The following is a 9,734-nucleotide window of genomic DNA, read 5'->3' on the forward strand; positions in this document are numbered from 1 at the left end:
AAACTGCTTAGATCTGATTTTCATATAAGAATCATTTGCTTTTTGAGTTACAAATTTACTCAAAATTTTCCGCGCATTTTTGGTTTTGAAAATCACTTTTGATCTTCAGATTTGAATTGATTCTGCATTTGAATTGTTAAATCGAGTAATCGATTAGTGTTTTGTGATCAATTCGTTTGATAAATTCTGAAATTCATCAAGGTTTCAAGTTTTCAGATATTTTCTGTGTTCATCAATGGCGAACTTCAACATGAATTCAATGACTTCTTTCTCTCACTTGCTTGGTTCCTCAACCAAAATTCCGATGTTAATTCCAGAATACTATGATCAGTGGGCTGATAGAATGGAAGATTACTTAAATGGAATTGATGAAGAACTTTGGAAGTGTATCGATGGAACAGTACTAGCTCCTACTAATGTTCAACCAATTGGATCATCCGCTGCATCTACTGATGTTGAAGAACAACAAAATCGATTGAAGAAAAATGAAAAGAGATGCATGAGAGAACTAAGAGGTGCTCTACCTCATGTGGTTTACAATTACATTCGTAGTTGTAAAACAGCAAAAGAGATCTGGAATACTCTAAAAGAAAAATATCAAGGTAGTGAAAAGACAAAGATCAACTCTGTGAAGCAGTGCCTAGTTGAACTGAAGGAATTCAGACAAAAGGATACAGAAACTCTCGAAAGTTGTTATGATCGTCTGAATGAGCTTATGTTTCGTTGCAATAGGTATGGAATTACTAGATCTACCATGGAGTTCAATTTAACTTTCATTATGAGTCTTCGCAAGGAATGGCGCGGTGTAAGCATGATGATAAAGAATCAACAATGTTTTGATACAACTACATTGAATGATCTTTACAATCAACTGAAAACACATGAATGTGAGGTCACAGAAATGTATGAAGAATCAAAACAAGCTATTGGTGGTCCTTTGGCTCTTGTTTCAAAAGTAACAGAAACTGATGAAAAAGAAGGTTCTGATGTAGAAGGATTTTTAATGAACTCCGATGATGAAGCAGTAGCATACTATTCAAACAACAAAGTTAAAAAGTTTTTCAAAAAGCCTTTTAATCCAAAAGGAAAGAATAGTGATGTGAAAAATGATGTAACAAGAACTGGAGGAGAAGAGAAGAAGAAAATGGAGAAAACAGATGGAAAACAGAAAAATGCGAATGAAGAGAAAAAGTTGAAGGGTGATTCAAGAATTTATTGCCACTACTGCAATGGTGCGAATCATTTCGCAGCTGATTGCATGTTGCGAAAGAAAGAAGAAAAGAAAGAAAAAGTCAAAGATGAAGCTTACTATTCTGAAAAGATTGAAGAGTTACGTGCAAAGAACAAAGGAGTGTCTTTGGTTGCTAAGGGAGAATCGGATGAAGAAGAAAGTGGAACGTATCAGATCTGGTCTTCAGGATCTGATGATGAAGAAATGAGGCATCCAACACATGGAGCTATGTTTGCAAGTTTTGAGGATTGCGAAGAGAACATTTCTGGGAAATGTTTTATGTCTAAACCCACAGACAAATCTCCCATGACAACCAAGGTACGTGCAATTCTTGAATCTTTTAATATTCCTTTATCTGCTTATGATGCTGAAATTGTTTCGTTTGATGATACTGTGGCTTATTTTGATTCTGTTATTGTGTCTGCTAGTAATGAAGCTAAGAAATTGAATGTGCAACTTAGTGAGACACAAAGGGATTTAGAAATAAAGAAGAGCAGAGTTGAAAAATTAGAAATGCAAATCAAAAACATAGATTGTGATAGGAATAATCTTTCTAATGATGTTAGATTGTTACTAGCACAAAGAAACATCTATTGTAATTCAGCAAAAAGATTGTATGCAAAATTAACTGCTTTACATCATTCTTCTGATATTAGCAAAGAACAACATAGGAAACTTTTACCTTTTCTTGAGTATGAGCATGAAAAAGTTGATGTTGTTTCTTATAATTGCGAAAGTACAATTGCTCAGTTTGACAAAATACCTGATGATAGATATTCATATGGTATTGTCAAAATTGATGAATTTATGAATGCTGATGAGTTGGCTGACATTGTAAATGAAAGTTTGACAAAAAGTGAACAAGTGAAAATCTTAAAGAAAACCGAAAATTCAACTCTTACTTCGCAATTCAATTATGTCGATATTGATGAAAATTCTGATAATGTGAGTGAAATCAGTGAATTTGAAGAAGAAGAAGAGATTGATTGTTCTCAATTGTCAATCGTTAATATCACATCTAAGATCAGAAGTAAAGAAATAATAGTTGATTCAATAGTAGAGGATAAAGTTGATAAATCTTCAACTTCGCAACATTGTAAGTTTGATAATGTGGAAGTTGAAAGCTGGAAATCTGATGATACTAATGAAAATAAAGAAGAAAAGAAAAATTCAACTGAAACACATCAAAGGGTTGTGGTTGATCAAGTGTTTGAAAACACAAAAGAATTTGACAAAATTTTAAATGACAAAGGCGCACATTATTTGGAAACCAACACAGTGGTATATCCAAATTTTGTATCTGCTGATAAAACTATTTTTCCAAATCAAGTTTTTGTCACTACTGGAAATGCTGAGAAAATTCATCCTGAGTTCAATAAAATGATTGAAAAAGATAATCAAAAGTCAATACCTGAAGGTTTCTTCGCAAATCAAAACATAGTAGAAAAAAATTTAACTCAAAATTCTTATGTGTTTCAAAAACAAAAATCATTACAAAAATGGGTGGTTAAAGGTGAAAAATCAAACAAACCTTTTGAAAAAGTTGAAAACTCAAAGGTTGAAGTGAAATTAAATTCTCAAGAATTCAAATTGATGGTTGAAAATTATTCAACAGAATATAATGTTTCAAAAAGACAAGCAAGAAAATTAATATTCTGGCAAGTTGTGAATAATGAAAAAGAACAAATTTCAAAATCATCGTCAAAATTTCAAAATAAAAACAATAACACAACTTCGAGTTTTCATAAACAAATAAATTCTGTTGACAAAGTTTCATATATTCGCAAATATGACAACAATAGAAAATTTGAGAATTCGCAAAAATTTGCATATAATCAAAAGTTTCCAAATGTTGATAAATTCACGAATAATTCATCAAAATTGAAGAAATCAAATCAAGTCAAAGCGAAATTTTCACCACAACAACCAAATTTTCCAAATCCTTCAAAATCAACAAAAACCAAAGTTTCATACATCAAAGGAAAGACTGATGTAAATATGATCAATAATTGGTTTGAAGGGAAAGGAAAGAAATATCAAAGTGCAAAGTTTTCAGAACAAGAAATTAAAAGTGCCTTTGATAAGTTCGCAAATAATTCTTCAACTGCAAGTACATCATCCCATAATTCGCAAATTCCGGTTCAAAAATGGAAACCAGTTATCAAACATGCGAATGTTGTGAAGGATAAGATTACAATCAATGAGAATCCAAAATTATTGAATGACAATATTTCAATATCTAGAACGGATGATGCTGATATAATGGATTCTGTTACAAGCAAAGTGAAAACATGGTTTTTAAGTTCCAAAAAGTTGTTTAAATCTACTAATTATGGACCCAATAAGTCTTGGGTTCCTAAATTTTTTCAATAAATGCAGGTGCTATGTGACGAGCAATATGATCCAAAATGGTATATTGATAGTGGTTGCTCTCGTCATATGACTGGAAGAAAGGAAAACTTGCGAGATTACCGAAGCTTAGAGAATGCTGGAGTTGTCAAATTTGGAAATAATCACAAGTGTCAAGTGAAAGGATATGGGAAAGTCACAAATGGAAACTTCACAGTAAACAGAGTTGCTTATGTTGAAGGACTTCAACACAATTTGATAAGTGTATCACAACTTATTGTGGGTACTGGAAATCAAGTAGTGTTTAATGAAGACGGAAGTATCATCTCAAATGCAAAGACAAATGAAATACTTCTGAAATCCAAACGATATGGAGATATGTTTACACTGGACATCAAACCAATTATGGGAAAACCAGCTGTGTGTTTACTATCAAAAGCATCAAATGATCTCAGCTGGCTTTGGAATCGAAGATTGTCACATTTGAACTTTCGAAATATAAATAAACTTGTAACTGAAGATTTAGTTCGAGGGTTACCAATATTAAAATTTGACAATGATTCTTTATGTGCAGCTTGCGAACAAGGAAAACAACATCGAAAAGGTCATCCGATTGTCATAGATTCAAAGATAGTAGAACCATTGGAACTTCTTCACATTGATCTATGTGGACCATCACCTGTTGCAACAATAAATAAAAAGAGGTATATTTTAATTGTTGTAGATGATTTCTCTAGATTCACATGGGTATTTTTTCTCAGGTTGAAATCTGAAGTTGCTCGACGATGATTGATTTTATCAAAAAGATTGAAATTAGTCTAAAGAAGAATGTACGAAAAATTAAAAGTGATAATGGTTCGGAGTTTAAAAATCAAACTCTTGACAATTTTCTCACAAACAAAGGTATTTCGCATAATTTCTCATCACCATATACTCCACATCAAAATGGTGTAGTTGAAAGAAGAAATCGATCTCTATGCGAAGCAGCCAGAACCATGCTCACATATGCGACTCTACCTCAATATCTTTGGGCAGAAGCTGTGTCCACAACATGTTTTACTCAGAATAGATCATTCATTCACAGAAGATTCAATGTTACTCCATATGAAATAATCAATAATCGGAAACCTAATGTAAAATTCTTTCATGTTTTTGGTTGCAGGTGCTTTATTATGAATCTCAAAGATAATTTGTCAAAGTTTCAAGCAAAAGCTGATGAAGGCATCTTCTTAGGATATTCACAGAATTCAGTTGCATACAGAGTGCTTAATAAACGAACAAGAAAAATTGAAGAAACTTTCAATTTAACATTTGACGATTACTATCTTAAACATATTGATAGTAAATTCGATCAGAAACCAATACTTGTGGATTCAAATACTCAAATTGATAATTCTGAAATTAATGATTTTGATTATGACTTAATTTTTGGAATTCCTGACAGGGCAATTGATGCAGAAAATAATGCTCCTGATAATCAAACATCAGAATCCTCAAAACCTACTGATGAATCAACAATAACTTCAACGTCGATAACTTGTGAAAGCACATCAAATGGTCATATGGAAAAGGAACACACAAGTGTCCATGAAGATTGTATACCAACTTTTGAGGGGGAGCATTCACAAAATCAACAAGAAAATCAAGTTGAGGGGGAGCATTCACAAAATCAACAAGAAAATCAAGTTGAGGGGGAGCATTCACAAAATCAACAAGAACATCAAGTTGAGGGGGAGCATTCGCAAAATCAAAATGCACATAATTCTAAGGGGGAGTATCCAAATGTAGATCATGTTGAGAGAGAACTTCATGAAATAGAGACAAATAGTCATGATAACAATGCAGACTTTCATGAATTTAATGATAATTTTTCTGTTGCAGGATCTGAAAATGAAGATATGCATGAAGATGCACTATTAGACTATGATCCAAATTATCCACCACTTGCGAAATGGACAAGAAATCATCCACAAGAACAGGTAATTGGCAATTTACAAGAAGGTGTGTTGACTAGAGCTCAAATTCGTGCGAAAAATGAGGTACTGAATACTAACCAAGAACTTTGTATGTTTAATGTCTTTATTTCGAAAATAGAGCCAAAAACAGTCAAGAATGCTATGGAACACTCAGATTGGGTTGTTGCTATGCAATCTGAATTGGCTGAATTTGAACGAAACAAGGTTTGGAGATTAGTTTCTAAACCTTCTGATGTTTCAATTGTTGGATTAAAATGGATTTTTAAAAACAAAACCAACAAAGATGGCAATATTATTCGAAATAAAGCAAGACTAGTGGTTAAAGGATATTCGCAACAAGAAGGTATTGATTATTAAGAAACATTTGCACCTGTTGCAAGACTTGAAGCAGTTCGCATATTCTTAGCTTATGCAGCTCACAAAGATTTTGATGTTTATCAAATGGATGTTAAATGTGCATTCTTAAATGGCAAACTTGAAGAAACAGTGTATGTTGAACAACCACCAGGTTTTGTAAACACTGAACATCCTAATCATGTTTATATTTTAGATAAAGCTGTATATGGGTTAAAACAAGCACCAAGGGCCTGGTACGCAACTCTTACAAATTTCTTGAAACAATCTAAATTTAAACAAGGATCAGTCGACCCCACATTATTTCGCAAGAAAGTTGGGTGTCATCTAATGCTTGTTCAAATTTATGTTGATGATATTATCTTTGGTTCAACTGATCCAGCATTGTCACTTGAATTTGAAAGTTTAATGAAAAGTCAGTTTGAAATGAGCATGATGGGAAAAATTAATAATTTTCTTGGTTTAAACATAAGACAGAACAGGCAAGGAATCTTCATTAATCAAGAAAAATATACAAAGAACTTGCTTGAAAAGTTTGGAATGCTTAATAGCACGAAGCTTAGAGTCCCTATGGCAGTAGGAACACGACTAACTCCTTCGTTAGACACTCCTTCTGTTGATTTAACAGTGTATCGTAGCATGATAGGGTCTTTATTGTACTTAACTACGAGTAGACCTGATATTATGTTTTCGGTTTGTTGTTGTGCTAGATATCAAGCAAATCCAAGAGAACCACATTTGACGGCAGTGAAAAATATCTTTCGATATTTAAAGGGAACTATTTCTTTAGGCCTTTGGTATCCTGCGAAAACAGGATTTTTCATTCAAGCTTTTTCAGATTCTGATTTAGGAGGATGTACATTAGATCGAAAAAGTACGACTGGTGGATGTCAATTATTGGATGGAAAGTTGGTGAGCTGGCAATCAAAGAAACAAACTTGTATGGCTATCTCAATTGCTGAGGCAGAATACATCTCTGCGGCTGCTTGCACTTCGCAAATCATATGGATTCAGAGTCAACTTCGTGATTATGCAATTAACATGAAAAAGATTCCTTTGTATTGTGATTCACAAAGTGCGATTCGCATTTGTCATAATCCAGTGCAACATTAAAATACAAAATACATTGCTCTTAGATATCATTTTATCAAAGATCATGTGGAAGATGGGAATATTGAAATTCACTTGGTCAAAACAACTGAACAACTTGCTGATATTTTTACAAAACCTCTTGATGAAAAATCATTTGTTAGAATTTTAGCAGGTTTGGGGATGCTTAATGTGAATTCAATTTCATTCACACAAGAATAAATGTTTTGTTCAGAAGATGTGTTCACATTGTTCAGCGGTTACTGTTCATTCAGAGGCTTCGCATGGCTTCGCATCCATATCATTTCGCATCTGGAGTAATATCAACTTAGGTAAGTTTTACGTATATTACTTTTTTTCTTTTGAAAAATCAAAAATACAAAAAGATTTTCATTTTTTTTGAAAAATCAAAAATCCAAAAAGATTTTCATTTCTTTGTATTTTTTTTTGAAAAATTAAAAATCCAAAAAGATTTTTCTTTGTGTTTTCAATTGTGTGCTAAGAATTTACTGCAGGGCTAAAATGCGAAGTGGTCATACATTTTGTTTCTATGGGAAGGTATTAAATTTTTTTTAAGACTAGTTAGGATGTCCCTAGAAGCATGCTATTGTATGTAGACCAAAAGCCTCGACATGACTCTATGTGTGCAAAGAAAGCCTTAATGACATTATCACATGATAATTTGTTCCCATAAAGGCTTATATTCGCATAAGTCAAAAATGAGCTACCTTACTCTTCTCAACTGAGTTAAGAGTTTTCTGTTTTGTCCATTATAACAGAGGTACACTTTGATTCTCATCCAATCTTTTTAAACCAAACAATTCTTTCAATCCAAAAAAAAATTTGAAAAGATTTGTCCTTGAGGTTTTTGATCAAACCAATCAAAACCTAGACAAATCAAAACTCTGTGTTAATGACCTATCATCATGAGTCCGTGATGAAAGTGAAACCCAAAAATCATACACCTTAAGGAATTGACGGGGAACTTTGTTCCAGATTTTTACGAAACCTTTGTTTCCGTATCAAAATTTCGAAACTTCAAATCATATTCAATTCGCATCTGTGGTCTTGATCAAATATTCCGAACCCAGAATGTTTGATTACCCAACAAGATCCAGAACAAACTTTTCATTTGAATATGATTTCAGTGTAAGTTTTATTCGCAAATTCTTGTCATGATAAATATTTTCCAAAACCAACTTGTCACTGACCACACTGGTCAAACAAGTAATTTCATTTACAATTTCTCACCTTATGTTAAGGTTGATATGTAATGAAATTTCAAACCAATCCAAAATGACTTTTAAAAAGAAGCCCTTTGATACTTTTCTATAAGTATTCGATTGTAATTCACGGGAAACTATACAAGCAGTTGATTATCTCTCTTGATAATTAACGAAGTAACCTTTGCCCGGGGTTTTAATGCATTCATGTCAAATTGAATTGTTGACATCACCACATTCCAAATATCTTTGTTTCTTATCTTATTTCATTTGGCACAATGCAGACACGAAATCCTTGAGGTTCTGAGTACAACCAACTCAGACTGATGATTTCGCAAGTTTGGCATATGAATTCACTTTAAATCCCAAAAGTGAATGAGCCTTGCTTCCATGCAAAGGGTTTTACCGGTTACTATTCTATAACGGATACTTGACAGGCTGTATACTCAAAATCATTGGTATTTTGTCCAGTTTTCAAGGAGATGTGACAGTTACTTTTTGGAATGTTGTTACCTTTTGCAGTCATGATCCGACTTTCAAGGTGCCACGTCGGATAACATTAAATGTATCCCGCTTCAATTTCAAATCAATTTTGAGCAACCTATAAAAGGGGGTTAAACAACACTGGTTACGGCTACGCAAACAAGAACTCTCACAAACACTTCCAAGATTCAACCTTGATCCAAACTTCAACTTTCTTTTTCCAAACCCTAACAATGGCGGCCACTACTTCCAACACTGATGAGGTTCTTTCTCAGTCTCTGATGAAGATTCAAAGCACTAACTACCAAGTGGATCCGAAAGTTTCCGCTTATCCAGAAGGGTTGAAAATGTTGATTGTTGCTTTGAAACGATCTTCTTTAGCAATTGCCATGTTCCGTTCATCTCCGGTTCCAATGGTATGGTTATCACGTGCCGCTTCCAAGGCTTCATACAATCACACAGCGGATGTGATTACTTTTAATCTCATCAACAACAAACGGGTTAAACTATCAAAGAACTTGTTTGTGGAAATTCTACAAATTCCAAACAACCCTCCCTTTATCAAACCTGTCAACTCCCAGGTTATTCATATGTTTAACGAAATGGGGCATCAACCGGAGTTAACAAAAATCAGTGATTTCAGAAAATCTAGGTGCCGTGTATGTGGAATTTTCTTTTTGGAATTTTTCTCCGATGTCTTACCGGCAGAGTCGTTGGGTTGGATAGAGGAAGGATGGAAGTATATGCCATGGTGATGGGTATATACTATGACATTAATGTTGATTACGCAACACAGCTATGGAAGGAATTTGTCAAAAGTTTAGAACATACAAATTCGGAGAAGGGAATTTCGTGTGCAAGATACTGGAGTTTGATTCTTGAACACGTATATGAGAAAGAAGAAATTCCGATGCTGTCAAATGTTGAAGTTGCTGAATTTTCTTTCTATCAATTTCCCAAAGCTATAGAAGATGATGAAGCGATCTTTACACATGTGGCTCGTATTCCAGACGCCATGCTTCGCAAAGT

This window comes from Lactuca saligna, chromosome 4 (genome assembly GCF_052625555.1).
Source record: "Lactuca saligna cultivar CGN05327 chromosome 4, ASM5262555v1, whole genome shotgun sequence".
In the NCBI taxonomy this organism is placed as follows: domain Eukaryota; kingdom Viridiplantae; phylum Streptophyta; class Magnoliopsida; order Asterales; family Asteraceae; genus Lactuca; species Lactuca saligna.